General features: G+C 38.3%; 1 protein-coding gene across 4 annotated transcripts in view; it reads right to left on the bottom strand.

Moving 5' to 3' along the window:
* Nucleotides 1-17784, bottom strand: part of MTMR2 (myotubularin related protein 2) — a 114920-nt gene that overhangs the window by 85798 nt on the left and 11338 nt on the right. Inside the window, exon 1 of one of the 4 annotated variants that reach the window (XM_027579545.2) lies at nt 16650-16668. The exons of the other annotated variants lie outside the window; for them this stretch is intronic. The gene's annotated coding sequence lies outside the window, so the exon portion shown is untranslated. Of the gene's footprint in view, nt 1-16649; nt 16669-17784 lie in introns of those variants that run through there. 4 annotated transcript variants of the gene reach the window in all.

The raw sequence follows: 17784 nt of genomic DNA, 5'->3' as shown, positions 1-17784 counted from the left end.
CATACATACATACATACATACACCACAATGTAGAATATGAAAAATGAATGAGAGGGACACCTGGGGGACTCAGTCGGTTAAGCGTCTGCCTTTGGCTCAGGTTATGATCCCAGGGTCCTGGCATCGAGTCCTGTATCAGCCTCCTTGCTCAGCAGGGAAACTGCTTCTCCCTCTGCCGCTCCCCCTGCTTGTTCGCTCTCACTCTCTCTCTGACAAATAAATAAATAAAATCTTAAAAAAAAATGAACAAGAGAGAAATAAAGCACTTAGAGGTCTGGAATTGAAAAGCTCACATACAGCTTTAATTTATGGGCTTGAGAAAGGTTTTATGAAAGAGATGGTATCTGAGGTTAGCGAAAATATAGAAGAGGTTCAACACCTTCTCAACAATTTCACTAAGCAAAGAAGTGAGAAATTAGGGGATATTAAAGCTATTGCAAGACATAGACCACTTTGGTTGGAGTTCAGGATACTTACAACACACAATCAGAGATAAGCCTGAAACAGGTTTTGATTAGACTGTAGAAGGTCATGACAAATACGTGGATATTTAGATATTTAGTTCTGAAAGCAGTGAGAAGCTACTGAAAGTTTTTATTAAAAAGATTTTTTTTAAAAAAGATTTTATTTATTTATTTGACAGAGAGAGAGACAAAGAGAGGGAACACAAGCAGGGGGAGTGGAAGAGGGAGAAGCAGGCTTCCCGCGGAGCAGGGAGCCTGATGCGGGGCTCGATCCCAGGACCCTGGGATCATGACCTGAGCCGAAGGCAGACACTTAACAACTGAGCCACCCAGATGCCCCTATTAGAAAGATTATTTTAAAAACAGGTCAAAGAACAGATGATAAGGGCAGGAAAATCTATCAGGAGACCTTCCCAAGTCAGAGGAACTGAGGGCCTAAGCTAGCAGTAAAAATGAAACACGAGTGGATGCAAGGAACACCATGGAGACAGAATCAACAGACCTTGGCAAAGAACTCGACATGATGAGAAAGGGAGAGAAAAGGGTCAAAATATGATTCCAAGTCTTGCTGACTCAGAAACCAGTGTGCCAAAATAGCAAAAAAGAAAAGGAGGTAGAATGGTGAGCTGAGAGTTCCATCTTGAAATTTTTAAGATTGAGGTGGCCTCAAGGCACCCACAGGGAAAACATGCAGCACCTCATACACTAGTAGGCCAAAAGATTTCAGTCAGATTTTACCCGGTCATGCATTCATTCATTCGTTCATTTGTTCATTCATTCATTCGTTCATTTGGGCAGCGTTGAGCCATTGCTTACTCAGGGTTGGATGAGTGCACTGTGACAATATATGTGATACAGCAATCTTCCATGTGCTCCTAAACTGTAGCCTCATGGGAAAGGCAAACGCCTATTTAAATATCTAGGAATTGATTGTGATGAATGCTTTAAGGGCAGTTAAAAAATACTATAGGAGAATAAAGGAAGAAAAGATTCAATGTGGCTGGGAAAGGTTGAGGCCGACCTGAAAGATGTGTCATTTCTGAGGGACACTGGCCTGTTAGAATTTGATGGTAGAGTGGAAGAGGGAAAACATCGGAGACAGAGAACAGCATAAATAGATGATTTGGAGAAGCCGATGTGACTGGCTCTGTGGGTCACGGCAGGGGTGGAGGCAAGAAAGGCTGAACTATGTTTCATGAAGAAACCTGGATATGAAAAGCTCAGACTCCATTCTGGAGACAGCGGGAGGCCATCAAACATTTCTAAGAAGTGTTATATATTCTGCTGGAGTTAGGAAGCATTGATTGGTGGGGGGGGGGGGAATTCTACAGAAACTTAGGTAATAGGTTAGTGAATTAGGTCTTAATGGACAACTGAAATAGGCCACAAAATGACAAAAATAGGAAATACAGAAGAAAAAGTTTGAATGAGGTATGTGGAAATATGCACTAGATTTTGATGTTGATGATGATGTTGTTGAATCTGAGGTTCTCACAAAATACCTAAGTGAATGTGTTTACCAAGTAAGTGGCAACACAATACTTTTCCAGTTTTCAGACTTCCTGGAGAGGTTACAGCCACATTTATTTAGCTAAACCCACAACACTGAGTCATGCAGCCTAGGAACAGCATATACAGCAAAAAGAGATGTGAGATTTAGTGAATGGAATTGCATTTATTTTCACAAAATAGAGACTGGAGAAGCAGAAGTAGAGAGGTAGAAGTATAGAAAAAAATAGATGGAAAAATCAAAAGAAAAGTGTAGTGAAAGCCAAGAAGAGTGTTTTAAAAAATCAATAGTTAACAGTATGCAACACTATACAGCAAAGGAAAATAAGAGAAAAATCCAATGGATTTATTAATATATGTTAAATCAACTAATATGTCAACATGGTCTATATATAACGTTTTTGCAACAATAATCTAGTATGAATGAAAAAAACTGAGATAATGAGGCATGAACTGTCTCAACTTCTTGCCCCTTCCTCAGCAAATTTATCTACATACAAACCAATTCTTTCTCCCTTAGATGATGGATGACATGTCTCTTCTCAGGTTCAAGGGCAGTCTTTCCTCCCAGGCTCTCCATTTTATTCCATCGGGTCTCCTTTGGAAAGCGTGTGTGCATGTGCGTGTGTGCATGTGTGTACATGCACAGGCTTTACACAACACTGGACAGTTAGCAGGAACTCAATGGTGAGTTGCTCGGCATCATTAACAACATACTGAATTCCACCTTCAACTACTCTACCAATACCACTCTCCAGTGCTCACCCTCCTTAACCTTTCTGCAGTATGTGATATTATTATCACCGCCTCCCTCTTGGGATGCTTTTCTCTCTAAACTTCCTTTGACATTAAAATTTACTAGAGTTCTCTATACTCAAATATTCTTCTCTAGGTGCTTTTCTTCCAGCTGCCCTCTAAACATAGATAGATTCTCTTTAAAGTTCTAACCTTGGCTCTGTTCTCTGTACTCAATCTCAGAAATACAGACTCCCACAGCTTCACTTAACACCTCTGTGCAAAAGATTTTCAAACAGATCTTTAGTCTTCTCAGTCCCACATCCACAAATACTTGCTACTGTGACCATCTGGCCCCACCTTCTCTCCAATCTTATTTCTCACTCTGATCCTGCTTGGCGACTGCCTGAATCGACTGCCTGAATCGTAGGATAACACTAAATTGGCTAATAAGTAACTAACACCAGATAATATTTTTCAAATTGTTTCTTTCAAATGCAAATAGAAATATCAGTTAACCAACTATTCTGATAGTCAGCCAGTGAATTATAGGATATTATCACTTCCAAAGACCTCTGAGATTACTCTAGTGAAACTCCTCTCATTTATACAGATAAAGTACAGCGCAGAAAAGTGAAGGGAATGGTTTGAAATATCTTACCAAATTAGTGACAGAGCCAGCTATAGAATCAGACCCCCTTTTGACTAAATCACATTGCTTTGTACATGGAGTACAGAACCAAAAGGAGAAATACCCTCAGGGTGCTTATTCTCTAACTGGGGAGATAAAACACACACGCATATACACATGTGTGTGCACATGCACAACACAGACACACCAGTATTTCTTCCACATAAGCTCACTGCATAAGGATGAAGATCAGTTAAGAACAATCAAAGAATACTCCTCGGAGAAGATAAAGTTGAACTGGATTTAGATGTGGGTTAAGAATAAGACTACCAGGGCGCCTGGGTGGCTCAGTTGGTTAAGCAACTGCCTTCGGCTCAGGTCATGATCCTGGAGTCCCGGGATCGAGTCCCACATCAGGCTCCCTGCTCAGCAGGGAGTCTGCTTCTCCCTCTGACCCTCTTCCTTCTCGTGCTCTCTCTCACTCTCTCTCTCTCTCAAATAAATAATAATAAAAATAAAATCTTTAAAAAAAGAATAAGACTACCAGAAATCAGTACCTTTAGGCCCGTTTCCCATAATTCCTTTAAGTTTTTAGACAACAAACACAGAGAACACAGTCTATGAGAAGACTAGATTGTTACTTAAATCCCTCATTTAGAATTCAATATAAAGCCAAGTGATATTGCAGGATCTGAAGTAAATAAAGATAAGGCTCCAATGACAATCTAATATTATCTGACAGAAGGTTACTACTCCTTGACTCCTCATCCATTTCACTATGTACAAGTGCTTCATTTCCTTTTACTCCACTCAGTAGCCATGTGGCCTTGGGAAGGATGCTCTACCTCTCTGAGTCTTAGTTTCTTTATGTGTAAAATGGAGATGATAAAATCTACTTCATATACTTGGTCATTTATTCAGCTCCTTGTGTTCCAAGTAAGGCCACCCACTCTTCCCCAGCACCTACCCTCCATCAACAGGAGTTAAGAAAGGGCATCAGAAATCCAAATGCTCTGGAGGAGTAAGACTGTCCCTCCATCTCTCCCCCCGGCCTTACCACCACCACTGGGAAAAGTAAAGAGGTACTGTGGGGGGCCCGTGCAGGATCTTAACCCTCCCTCCCCCCTCAACACTCACAGTCTCACCACACTCCATCTTAAAAAAATGTAAGGACTAACTTCATCATATCCTTTAGCTGTTTTCAACAGTTCCCAAAAGAAGTCAGAACTGTAGACCCTCGTCGCCTCTTCTGATCCTATCTTCCATTCACCCCCAACTCCTGTACTTTGGATTTTCAAGGTCAAGCATCAGCAAAATTTCCTCTTCTCTCTCTCAAATGGCCTCTTTTTCGCTCTAACTAAAGCCTGGTCTTCCCAAGGTCACTGCTCTCCCCACAGATCTTTCAAATGGAAAAATAAGGCCTCATTTTCTGTCCTATAGCCCTCTCCCACCACTGTGTCTGCAAACCGGGCGTTGTTCCTCATTGCCACTTGCAGACCACTCTTCCTGTCTGTGTTCAGAAACAACTCAAGCCTTCGATCTCATGCCATTAGACCATACCACCCACGACCAGTCCTTGTTGACGTCATCTACTAACCTCTAAGTCACTCTCTCTCATTCCCTGAAGAATTAGCTCCAGGCTCACATCATTTTAATATTAATACACTTGCCAAAATTCTTACTGATTTCAATATCCAATATCAATGAGCATTCAACATCCTGGCCTCTCAGGTCCTGGACCTCCTCTCCTCCAATGATCTTGTCCTCCATTCTACCTCAGAGATTATAATCATACCCTAAACACTGGTAGTACCAATTAACTGTAAGCCCTCCTTAATTTAAATTTCAAACATTCCGCTGTCTGACCTCCAGCTCATTCTCTCTAGCATACCAGCTAATCTATTTAATTGTTCAATCCTGCCAAGACCTCCACTACTCCTATTATTTCATGTCCTCACTTCTGTCTTTCCCCAATTATTAACTTCTTGGCCTCTCATGACAATCACTCCCTTGCCCTTGATTGCTTCATGGTACTAACCTGGCAACACCCAAATGCTAGTTAAAGCCACCTCTCTGCCTACTTCAGACCGGCACCCACACAGATGAATCAGTACAGAGAAAACCATACAACCATAGAGCCTGGACTGGGTTTGAATTCTAACTTCCCTCAACTAGGCCCTTAACACTGCTCAGCAATCACACCACATTTCCCCAGTCCATAGTCTCTCCCATTCTTCTCAACTATTTCGGGTCTTTCTTTCAGTCTTTTCTTTCTCCACTCTCTACTACCCTCTCCATCCCACAGTTTAGTAGATGATCTAGATTCCTATTTCACTGAAAATACAGAAGGAATCAAAGGAGATATTCCATGAGCTCCCCAACTACAACTCACGTGCATCTCTTACTTTGGAGAAACTGTCCATACTCTCAGGTAAGCCAGCCCCTCCACTGAACTCCAGCTCGTCTCATCTATACAAGAAAATCTCCAGCGATTCTTCCCTCCAGTTCCTGCATCATAAAATTGTCCTTCTCTACTCAATCATTCCAACAAGCATTAAAACATGTTATTTCTCTCAACCTCTCCAGATACCACTTCATTCCTCTGAGCTTCTTTCTAGCAAAACTCCTTGAAGGAGATGTCTAAACTCACTGCCTCCAATTCCTGACTTCTCATTCTCTCTTGAGCCCATTTCCATCAGGACAGCAAAAATGCTTTTGTCAAGGTCATCAAGAACAGCCACTTTGTTAAACTCAGTTGTCAATACTTAGTCCTCATCTATCAGCAGCATTTAACTGATAATTGATCTTTCTTCCTTGAAATACTTTCTACACTTGGCTTCCAAAACACGATACTCATGGCTACCCTACTAACTACTAGCCACTCTTTCTCACAGATCTCTTATGGTTCCTTCTCACCTTCTTAACCTCTTAACATTGGAGTACCCCTGAACTCTCAGTCCCTGACCTCTTATCTTCTCCATGTATAGCTCCCCTCCTTAATAATCTCACCCAGTCTCACCGCTTTAAGAGCATTAAGTCGATTAACCCAAATTTATAGTGCTATCCCAGTTTTCTCTCTTGAATTCCAGATTCTAATAACCTATTTAACACCTCCAGGTGGACACCTAAGATGCCCAAAACCAAATTCTTACTCTTCGTCCTGAAACCAGCTCTAACATCTTAGTAAATGGTAATCCTGTCCTTCTCTACTTTCTTGGACAAAAACTCTGGAGTCAGGAATTTTGTTGGCTGCACCTTCAAAACATGTCCAGTATCCAACCACTTCTCTCCACCTCTTCTATCATTTCCCTCCTCTGGGTGATTCCAATTGCCTGTAAACCAGTCTCCTTGCTTCTGCATCCCAGTGTTTTTTGTTTGTTTCTGTGGGGGTTTTTTGGTTCTTTTTTTTTTTTAAGAAATGCAGACTGCCTCATGCAGCACCTCATCTGGATGTAACTGGAGTCTTGGAAACTCAACTACCCTAATGCACCTTGAGAGCTTGTTTGGAGGCAAGAGCAGGGCAGCGCAGCTACTCGTATACCCTTGACCTAAGAAGAACGCTCCTCCTCTATCAGGGAGTCATCCTCTTCGACCGAGAAAACAGCTTTGGGAGGCATGCACATGGAATGGTGAGGGAGGAAGGGACACTCACCTAGACAGGCAGATCACCCTCAGCTCTCATCCCAGTCTGTTCTTAACCCAGCAGCTGGAGTGATCCTTTTTGAAACCTCTGAGATTGTCACTCCTCTGCAAAAAAAACTTCCACTACCTTCCCATCCCACTCAGAATAAAAACCAAAGTCCTTAAAATGGCCTATAAAGCCTTTCACAATCTGCTCCCACCCTAGCCTCCCAAATCTTAACTTCTACTATTCTTCCTTCCACTCCCTTGCACTAAAATAGACGCCTGCTGGTCCTCAAACACATCAGTTATCTCTAACTCTCTTCTCCCATATTTCCCCTGTTTTTTTTCCTTCACTTCCTTCAGCTTCTTTGTGCAAATGCTCCCTTCTTAGTAAGACCGTCCCGGGTCATTTTATTTAAAAGTGCAAACCACTCTAAACTCATTCTCTATTCCCATCCTGCTTTATTTTCCCTAGAGTGCTTATTATCATCTGACATACTTTGTGTTTTACTTATTTATTTTATATCTCCTCCATTTAGTTAATAATTACTGACTGCTTACAATATGCCAGGAAGAGTTCACCTACTTATAAAGATTAAATAAAACAATGCATGCAAAGAGTTTAGCACATTACCTGACAAACAGAAACAACAAAACTATGTAAAGTATTTTTACCAAGGGAGACTGGAATAGGACCCCTCCGACTGCCATCAGAAAATGCTAGTTTATCAGACTAAGGTCAAACACAGGATTGGAGGAGTGAAACAAATGAGGCTCTAATGATTTGATTCTTAAGGAACCAAGGAACTAAATTGTCCATAATCAAACAGTCTCTGCCACAGAAAACTTAATTCATTTAAAATAAAACAAGGAGGGGTGCCTGGGAGGCTCAGTCAGTTTAAGTGTCCGACTCTTGATTTTGGCTCAGGTCATGGTCTCAGGGTTGTGAGACTGAGCCCTGCATCAGGCTCCATGCTCAGCATGGAGTCTGTTTGTCCCTCTCCCTCTGCTCTTCCCCCCTATTCACACTCTCTCTCAAATAAATAAATAAATACATAAATACATAAAATCTTTAAAGAAAAAGACAAGCAAACAAAAATAACCTCTAGAAAAGGAAATTTTATATTTCCCTTCTAGCAATCCATTCCAATTATTAAATCATTGTTGGAAACATAGATCCTTTCTGCTTTCATCACAAATGCCACGTACTACTTTATTTCATAACCAAAAAAGGATGTCCACACTTAAGCATTTAATAGTGGATTATATCATCATACTAAAAAAGCATCTTCACCATATGAAGCAAGGGACACTTTGGCAAATGCTAGCACACAGATAAGCTACTCTCCCACTCCAATCAGGACATGTGAGTTTAAACTACAAGAAGAGAAAGAAAAAAACTGGTCTCATAAATCATGGAAAGTTGATTAGCCTTTCAGAGCATTGACTTCATATTACAAGTAGAAATAAAAATACTTGCTCTTTTTATCTCACTGGGTAGCTATAAAAAACAACTGAAAATGCTATCTGCATTGTAAGATTCTTTTATAGGTAAATCCCATTACTAAAAAAAGGGGGGATGGAATGGAAATCCTGCAACTGATAATGTGCTAAAATGTGGAAAATGAAGTTACTGTTAAAATGTTTAAGACTTAAGTTTAAAGCAAAAAAAATAAATACGTATGGGGCTTTCTAAGAAACAAGACATCTTTTCAGGAAGACTTTCCAGCTTCATTCAGCACATTCGTCCTTAATTCATAGCTATTTCTTGGGGCACCTGGGTGGCTCAGTCGTTAAGCATCTGCCTTCGGTTCAGGTCATGATCCCAGGGTCCTGGGATGGAGCCCCGCGTCGGGCTCCCTGCTCCGCGGGAGGCCTTCTTCTCCCTCTCCTGCTCCCCCTGCTTGTGTTCTCTCTCTCGCTGTGTCTCTCTCTGTCAAATAAATAAAACCTTTAGGAAAAAAAAAAATTCATAGCTATTTCTTACTAGTTCTTTGCTAATGTTGTCAAGCCAATGTATGTTTCCTAGTTTGATAAAATGCACAGACTAGATAAACCCGTATTCACCAAGAAAACTTCCCAAATGAAAATCAGAACTCTTTAGAGATTAGCATTTAAAACATATCCATTGTATTAAAAATGGCATCAATAAAATAATGGGCCCAATCTATTTACACTAGAATAACTTAAAGAAAAAACTGATTTACAGGAAAAAACATCAAATAAATACTTAAGATGATCAATTCAATCATTACAAAGAATAAAAGAATGGTGGGGAATGTCATAAAATATGAAAAAAAAATCATGTTATCTCATTTTTGGCAAAAGCCAACTTAAGAATTTGGGCAAACAAATGGAAAGATGATATATAAAGATTCATAGATTAGTGGTCCAAATATTTTTATTTTTTTTAAGATTTTATGTATTTATTTGAGAGAGAGAGTACAAGCTGGGGAGAGAGGCAGAGGGAGACGGAGAAGCAGACTCCCTGCTGAGCAGGGAGCCCATTGTGGGGCTCAATCCCAGGACCGTGGGATCATGACCCAAGCTGAAGGCAGATGCTTAATCGACTGAGCCACCCACGCTCCCCTCAAATACATTTTTAAATGGCCCTTATTTTGTAACAGTTTCACAGAGAGAGTCCAGTCAAGATTAGAACTGTGGTGTCACTATTCAAATAAAATTATATTCATTGCATAGTATCTGCCTTAGTCAGTAAATGCCACCTCCCCTGCCCCTACATGCACAGATTTCTCCCAACGCATGCTTAACTGAAAAATACAATTATGCTTCCAGACTAAGCCATCATTCTCCATTATCCATATTCCATTTAATTGACTGGCTACAAAAAGCATCATTTCTTATATCCAAGTCCTCTTTTCATCATGACAGTGGTCTTCCAAACAGAGCAGGAAGTGTTGAAGACGTAGGGCTTTGTGAATGATGTTATTCAATGACATTCAAAAGAATTCAATGTCAAAATGGTGACATTCAAATCATAAGGAAGACTAAAGGGTTGAGTTGCAATACAAGATGGTCTCAAAGTTCAAAGCTAAGATCTATGATTCAGAGCAAAAACAAAATTCTGGGATCACAAATGATTTGAGTTACAGTTCTAAATACTGGCAATATGTGCTAAACTGGGTTTTACTATGTTTTATATTCCCTTCATCTCGTGATAGTTAAAATGCCCCCAACTTTTTCCTCCCCCCCACACACACACGCACACATATACAAATGAACTATTGTCCCACATGTAAATGTGATTCAAAGACTTGTCCTTCCATATCATTTCTTAGCAATACTGCATAAACTTTCCCCATGGAAAGACCCTCACCCAACTGCAACAACATGAGATTTTGTTCCTCATTTTTAATTAGGGTGGGCACTTTTCTGCTCAAATCTCTAATCAGAGTTGTTATTAAGAAATAAAATTAAGTGGCGCCTGGGTGCCTCAGTCAGTTAAGCATCTGCCTTCGGCTCAGGTCATGGTCCCGGGGTCCTGGGATTGAGCCCCACATCGGGCTCCGTGCTCAGTGGGGAGCCTGCTCTTCCTCTCCCACTCACCCTGCTTGTGCTCTCTCTCTCTCTCTCTCTCTGTTAAATAAATAAATCTTTTAAAAAAAAATAATGGGGCATCTGGGCAGTTCAGTCGTTAAGCATCTGCCTTCGGTTCAGGTCATGATCCCGAGGCCCTGGGATCGAGCCCCGCATCGGGCTCCCTGCTCCGCGGAAAGCCTGCTTCTCCCACTCCCCCTGCTTGTGTTCCTGCTCTCTCTCTCTGTCAAATAAATAAAATCTTAAAAAATAAATAAGTAAATAAATTAAATTAAAAAAAGAAATAAAATTAAGTTATAATCATGATTCCCTTCTGTTCCTATCAGTCCTTCAATGGAGGTACAAAAAAAAAAAAACCACTGACAAGGTTAAATATATAAGCTATATGATATGGATGGAACTAGAGGGTATTATGCTAACCGAAATAAGTCAATCAGAGAAAGACAATTATCACATGATTTTACTCATATGTGGAATTTAAAAAAAGAGAGGAGCATACAGGAAGGGACAGAAAAATAAAACAAGATGTAATCAGAGAGAGAGACAAACCATAAGAGACTCTTAACCATAGGAAACAAACTGAGGGTTGCTGAAGGGGAGATCAATGAGGGGATGGGGTAACTGTGTGATGGGCATTAAGGAGGACATGTGATGTAATGAGCACTGGCTGTTATATACAACTGATGAATCACTGAGCTCTACCTCTGAAACTAATAATACACTACAATTTAATTAACTGAATTTAAGTTTTTTTTAAAAAGTAGCAAAAAAAAAGATTCAGAATAATGGAGACTTAAGTGTACTTTGAAATAAAAACAGTCATAATATCTCTAGGGTAGGCAAAACATATTCCTGCCCTCAAGAGCATCAATACCTTTATTTGGATAAGTCAAGTGTGCTATGTCAAAAAAAAATTCTAATAAAACACACATTTTAGAAAGTAATCAAGTTGTTATAGAAAGAACATTTTCTCAAAAGCAACAAAACTGATCAAAACATAACTAGCACTGTGGAATATGCATGTTAATAATACCAATTATTCTTTACACTTATTCATATACAGAGTCCATTTCCTAAGAGGCTCAAAATACCTCTTAGAATAAAACTATAATTGTAGTCTAACGTAGTAAATTCTGATTGGTTATCAACTCTTAGGAAGAGCAGTTAATGACTACATGAACATGCAAACAATTTACATTCACAAATGCATTTATCCAAATTTGCAGAGCAATGGTCCTTGTGAATGAGAAGTCACTCTCACCAGAATTCCCCCCTCCTTAACCCACTCCTCACTCCATCCTAAACCACATTATTCTCTTGATTGCTAATTAAAAAGAATCAAATCAATCTTATTTAAATGCTAACTTCTGGTTCCACAAAATAACCTAATGAACACACATACACACATACATACAGAAGAACAGAACTTAGGTCTACAGTGAGTAAGAAAGGCACAATACAGAACAGCACTAGTCATACTCTGTTTTTTAATAGTTCTGCCACTGTCTTAGCCAGAGTGACACAGTTTTCCTTCCACCACAAGACCAAAACAGAAATCCCATCATCTGACTCTTAGTCATTCCCCCACATTTACTGGTCTGCTGTTGTTATAACAGAATGTCTTTTTCCCTTGCCACACTATTCCTAAGAACAATGTTCCACCCTTTTGGTCTCAAAAGTTCTACTATTTCAAAGTACAGCATTTAGGTGAACAGAGTTATACAAACTAATTATTGGTAGGGGGACAGGAATTACTCTTTAGGTGCTTTTCCAGTGAGTATCACTACATACGTAAGATAAAGTCCTCTCCCTTTTTCTATTTTTTGTTTCAGTTAGGACATTTTTTAAAAATTATACTCATTCCTGAGAATTAGTCAAGCTAAAAACTTGCAAATTAAGACAATTATGTCCAAACAAATAAATTTTGGTACCTACTACAGAAGTATTTCATGCCTCAATACTACTAAACTTACAAGCATCACTGTTAATGCTGCAAAGGGAGAGAAATCTGCCTCCAGAGAGGCAGCCTCTCACCTCCAAATATTCCCATGCCTCAAAGTACCCTTCAGCTTCCTTGGAAGGATGGAGACTAAGAATGTCTACCTCCAATTAGAGGCCTCTCAGCCATCCGCCCTCCTGCTCTTCCCATGTCTCCCCTCCATTTGGGGAGCAGGAACCTCCTGAGTCTCCCTTATCACAGCCTCCCATCTATCTCTTCCACAGACGTCCACTAACATCAACAATGTATTATGTACTGGGGATAGAGCTGACAACAGATTCATTTTCTTCAAGGGACTTACAGTCTAATAAGGAAGGTGCCAAATCTATAAGTATCTCACAATAGTACAGTATAGGAATGGAAGAATATAAAGGATGCAAAGTAAAGAAGAGGACAACAACGCACAGAACAAGATGTTGAAGTGCTTAGTGGCCGAAAACATAAGCTTCAGGGTCAGAGAGACTTGGTTTCACCACTTAGCAAATAATAATTCAGGTAAATTAATCTCTGTTCTTTTTTTTTTTTTTTTTTTTGAGTGGATGAAGTGCATTTCTTTTCTTTCAGATGTGTTTTTCTTTAAAAAAAAAAAAAAGGGAAAAAAGCCTCCTTTCCAGCACCCAATGTCCACTGGGCTTGGAGGGGTGGAGCCAGGGCCAGCCCCCTATCTCTGTTATTTCTTTATAAAATAAAATGATACCTTCTAAGACTGTAATAAGGATCAAAAACATGATCTATATTTAGTTATATATCTTATATGAAGTTATTCATGCTAAATAACTGGCAGTGGTAGAAAATGTTCAACAAATAGCATTGTGGAAATACAAGCGTATCCTCTTCAGAAGGGAAAACAAGATGAGATCAGAAGGGTCTCCTTTTAAGAAGGAACCCATTAATTAAATTAAAATGGAGCAAAAGGACTTGGCCCTAAAAGTACTTTTCACTTAGATCTTTACTGTAAACTGTCCTCATTTGATTAAGATAACTGAATGTACAAACTTTTAAACTTAAAAAGAGTTTGATGAATCACTTAAAGAACAAATATCAAAGTGAAGTTTTTTATGTATGTATAAATATGTTATATTTATGCTTTTATATTTTTGTTCTTATGTACAAATGTTTTCATATTTTATATATTTATATTTATACATATATTACACACATAGAGACACAGACACATCTTATGTAACTTCTGATATATCCAAACAGAACACTGCCAAAAGCTTCGATCATAAAACCATTACCTGTATTTTCCAATGTATCCATTAGCAAATCACTGAACCCCTCTGGCTCTACTAGTTTGCTGGACTGTTAATGGAATTATCATTACTTTACTGTCATTCACAGTACACTTGGAGGTATTTCATAATAATGAACAGAAACATAAAATCCAAGTCCTAACAGAGGCCATAACTATATTTACTCTTACCTCTCCTGATCTAATATTTCAAAACCCAATAAAAACATTTCTACCAAAAAAGACATTTCTACCATGTCTGAAAACTAAAGGTGCAGATAAACATACCAAGCATTATACACTCTTAATTCAGAACAATCTGAAAACAAGGCACCTATCTTTTCCTATATCTTAGTAAACAAATGTCTCCAGAGGATTTGGGAGAGGTTGCATGTCTTTTATTTCCAGTTATTAGTGACCACAGTCATTACATTAAAATCTAAACCACTTGCCTTATTCAAACCGCTTCACTCCTATCCGTCAATTTAACTTATCTTCAGTATTCCATGGAAAGAAAAGGTTCTTTTTAAAAAGTATTCTCGTAAGTAATGTCCTGAGCACATACATAACATGTTTGCCCAAGAACATTAAAGAACGTGGTCTATATTCTGACTGTGAACAAGCTTTTCGAGGAATGCAAATTTGCTTTCAGTACTTACACAATGGACTAGTGTCATACCCAATGTTCATGCTCTATTAGTCATTCTGTTCAAAATTTTATTAAAAAAATAATAAAAGGCCTGCAGTGTGTATAAAACATTGGGAAACAAAAGACTTATTGTCAGAATATTTGCAGGATCCCCCAAATAGAAAAACAACTACCAAAAACAAATTAATTTACAGCTTATAATGATTTTTTGAAATGCTACACCAGAATCCTAAATTGCTTAACCAGTCTGTAGAACAAAAGATACGGCATTATTGATCTTATCATCATGGCATCGGATAGACAGAGATGAGAGAGAACATTTTGCATTCTTCAGACACAGAGGGGATCTGAGCTCTGGGACAGCTGGAGCACGTTGATACTTAGTCTGGAAAATCCCAAGGTTCTAAGGTACATGGGACCTTGGGTACAGTTTAATTCGCATTATTTTGTTTTCAGATCTAACAACCATATTTCCCAAAATGAAAGTCTAGGCATATAACTTGGTAATCCACCAGCAAGTGTGAAAAACCAGGCTGTAAAGGAAATGCCTTACATACTTCTCTTTTTTTCTGCAGAGTAGTTTGCCTTCAAAGCTCTTATCTGGAAATATAAATAGGTAAAACAAGCAAAAGCCAAAGCATTCTAGCCAAAAGGAATGTGTCCATAGGGGATGGGGAAAAATGGAGTAGGAGGCAGCCTGAGTCCCAGTGCCAATCCCTACACCCTCAGCAACCTCTTAAAAGAATTTCTCAGAACTTCTAAATCTGACTCAAACTCAGACGAGAGCTAAAATTAAAACTTATATGGATTCATAAGTAGCCTAGAGGGGAAAAGTTATTTATATTTCAGCTTAGCTGAGAAAATGTCATACTCAACTGAAAACTGGTCACAGCATTAGAACTCAAAGCACACGACTCTGAAATTACATTTCCTTTTAGAAACACTTCCAACCCAAATTGAAATATAAGGTCAAAAATACTAAAAAAGGAGAGTTGACCTATGCAATAAATGCCTGCTCAAAAACACTTTTACCTGGACAAACAGAAAACACATAGGGAATTTATGCCTTGATAAATGACCTCACTTGTAATTTTCTTACCCCAGCATGCAAATCTGAATTCAGTATTAAAATGAGAAAGTCACATATCCATTCTTCAGGTTACCTAGAGAGATTTTTTTTTTTAATCCTAGACAGAGAAAAACTAATTATTACTATTAATTGGTCACTCCTACAGTGTAATGAGATAAAGCTTTTCTGCACAAACTTCAAAATCCCATAAATTAACACAGGTATTTTGTTTTGTTTTGCAGCCATTAAGTTAAAACATTCAGTAGGAAAAGGGTTCAATGTCTCTTTCTCATTCTAGCCTGAAAAGGAATTAAAAATCAAATGTATTAGCATCATTCAGTCATGTATCTCTCCATAATTTTGAAAACTCTTCCAAATTTACGAGATTAGTCAATTGTTAAAAATCATAAATCATAACAAGACACTTTTATCTTAGTTGTTTTTGCCTTTTTTCTCTATCTGTGTAATAAGGATGAGGAACACATCTCTCTTTTTAAACATTTTTTTTAAATATTAATGCTGAACATTAGCATAGTCATTTACAAATGTCAAAGTGCTCTCATCCATACATTATCTTCCATACATACTACCAACTCTAGGGCTAGATTGCCTGGTACTAAATTCTGATTCAATCACCCTGTATGACCTTGAGGAAGTTACTTCACCTCTCAGTTTCCTCATCTACAAAGTGGGAATAATGATAATTCCTATACTTCGCAGGACTGTTATGAGAACTAAATGAATTTATATAAAATACTTAAAACAGCGCCTACCACTCGGTACATACTACATAGCTGTCAGCTGCTTTTTTTTTTCTTATTGTCATCATCAATCTTCATATTTAGGCCTCACAACAATCCTGTACAGGCAGTATAGCAGGTATCATTTTACCCTTATTCCAGATAAGGGAATCGGGCTCACAGAAATCAAGTGACACATCCAGAGTCACAGTCAAGAAGTAGAATCAGAACTAAAGAACCAAGGACTAAGAAGGAATCAAGATTTTTCAGTACATTGTGTTGTATCGTATCACAGTATATTTTTTTTGAGTTTATATAGTTCAATATACTTCTAAAGACTATAATTACTATCGTTTTAAACATTTAAACACTCAAATAATTTTAAGCAGCACACACTGATAACAATGCTGAGAATGAGTCTTTGATCCAAAAGATACCTGCATCTCTTATTAGCACTTCAAGAGTCAGACTTCTAAAAAGAAGTATGCACTGAATAATTAGGCTGGCTGGACGAGATGAACCTGTCATCAATTTTCCAATATTCAGAATTCCCTTTAAAGAGCAAGATGTATATACCCCATGAAACTTCAAGAGTTCCATGTTATGATTCATGCTGGGCAGTGGAAACAGAATGGCATTTATAGTCAAAGTTCCAGTTCCATCTCTTATAAGCAGGAGACAGTGAACAGTCATGTCACTTCTGAGCTTCAGTTACTCATCTGTCTGATGAAAACTGACCTCACAAAGCTGTTATGAGAAACAATGGAGCTGATGTAGGACAAACAGCATTGTAACTACAAAAACTATACCCAAATGTGTTAACATTACTATTAGCTACTTTGATTACATTGAGGGATAATACTGAGCATTCATTCATTCTTCCATAGAAAATGGCCGACAGAACTCTTCCAATATAGAAACATCACCCTGAGTATTTTGTGTAATTTTATAAGGTGACAATCTGGATTAGATTAACACAGTGAAAGAGAAATTCAGGTAACCTGCAAAGTATCAATTCTAAAACCATGTGCTTAAAGGAGACTTAGTAAAATCTGACCACAGGAAACAAGAGAAAAGACCAAGAAACAAACATATGTATTTCTCTTTCTGATTATAGACTAAATGATAGTGAATATTTTCAATTAAGTCACAAGGAAACTCAGCAGACATATGATCATCATAGCAGTAATCATAATACATTATATTTATGTGACATTTTACAGTTTTGAAAGCATTTCACACGTGTCATCACAGAAATACCACGTTGTTCTGTTTGTTCACAAACATATGTTAACATTCATAAAACTTCCACTCTCACTCTTTGGTGTCCCAACATAAAAAATGAAGGAGTTAGACTACATAATAAAGTTCCCTCTTATAGCTATCGTATTTGTGATTTTGGGTCTGCGGCTAAAAAAGAGCAAAAACCATTTAATGGAAAGAAAATGCATAACATTTAAACCTATTAGAAATGAATACATGATTATCACTTTTTTTAAATCTTCTAATTAAGACATGTCTCAAAATACCCAGAAAATTGGGTAGTGGCATTTTGTAGTTAAACTTACTAAT

Source organism: Zalophus californianus, chromosome 11 (genome assembly GCF_009762305.2).
Source record: "Zalophus californianus isolate mZalCal1 chromosome 11, mZalCal1.pri.v2, whole genome shotgun sequence".
Classification (NCBI taxonomy): Eukaryota; Metazoa; Chordata; class Mammalia; order Carnivora; family Otariidae; genus Zalophus; species Zalophus californianus.
Note: the sequence above shows the minus strand (reverse complement) of the source record. Positions and strands in the feature narration are given on the sequence as shown.